This window comes from Amphimedon queenslandica, unplaced genomic scaffold (genome assembly GCF_000090795.2).
Source record: "Amphimedon queenslandica unplaced genomic scaffold, v1.1 AMPQUscaffold_4844_Cont23179, whole genome shotgun sequence".
Taxonomy (NCBI): domain Eukaryota; kingdom Metazoa; phylum Porifera; class Demospongiae; order Haplosclerida; family Niphatidae; genus Amphimedon; species Amphimedon queenslandica.
The window spans coordinates 474-1,585 of NW_003554846.1; the positions used below are offsets into that span (position 1 = coordinate 474).

General features: G+C 37.1%; 1 long non-coding RNA gene across 1 annotated transcript; it reads left to right on the top strand.

Moving 5' to 3' along the window:
* The first annotated feature begins 382 nt into the window (after window positions 1-382).
* On the top strand, window positions 383-1,110 carry LOC109592536 (uncharacterized). Its single transcript, XR_002190407.1, has 3 exons — window positions 383-553; window positions 598-700; window positions 775-1,110. It is a non-coding gene; the product is annotated as an uncharacterized LOC109592536 (long non-coding RNA).
* Window positions 1,111-1,112: the final 2 nt, after the last annotated feature.

Genomic DNA, 1,112 nt, shown 5'->3' on the forward strand with positions numbered 1-1,112 from the left:
CCAATCCTAGATCCGCCCCTGCTTATAATAGATACATATCCTCATAATAGACCTCTTCGGGTGAGATTGACGGTGGCCTATGAATATCATTACTGTTCATTACGGTATCCACCTACGGTGATAATTGGCCGCCATTTTGGACGGCAAGATTCAATGGAGGATGAATGAAGAAAAGGCAAAACTGATTCTTTTCGTTGGCATGGAGCTTTTTCAAGCTACAAAAGCTGGTTGGAGGAAAGAATGGTCACTGCTAAGCATCTCCTAAAAGAGATTTGGTGCAATATGAAGCATATTCTTTAATAGAGCTTGCTTTCTGCATTAGCCCATTCATACTCCATAAAAAGTTGCCGTCCACGAAAATTATTTCAGAGTCAGCCAGGCTCAGTCACGCCCCTTGCCGTATATCATTCTTTGACGTAATTCATTCTCACCCAAAGAGGTCTATAACCAATCTCACTGCTACAACTGCTCCTCCTCCACCTACTAATACTACCACCCAGTCATCCTCTACTGTCACAACTGTTTTAGCAGGTCTTAATGCCGGTTAATGCTGGTTAGTTGCCTTGACTATTATTAGGTACCATTTGTATGTTATAGTTATAATCCTGACATCATTGGGTGTCGTCATATTATCATTGATGATGTGTCTCTCTCTCTGTATCAGTTTGTTCTGCCATTATCTACAAAAGGAAATTGCATAGTAAGTATTTATAGTGTGTTGTGTGTGTGTGTGTGTGTGTGCATATGTGCTTATTTATTAAATATTAATAACAGGAGCTACCTCATTACAAAAACAGAAAGCATCTACTGCAACTAATGAAGCATACCAGATCAACAGTTTAATGATTATAGTAATCCAGTTTATGAAGAAATAGAAGGAAACAGAAGGGATGTAATTAATAATCCAGTTTATGGAGAAGTAAAAGGTAGCTAAGGAGAATTAGTCAATAATCCAGCTTATGGAGAAGTTGAAGGCAGCAGTCATTAATCAAGAAACAGACTTGTGAAATTAACAGTAGATAATCTGCATTGTACAATTACATACACATTAAAGTGAATTTAATTTCAACTTTACCATGCAAATACAAGATTGATTATTTCAAAATTATACA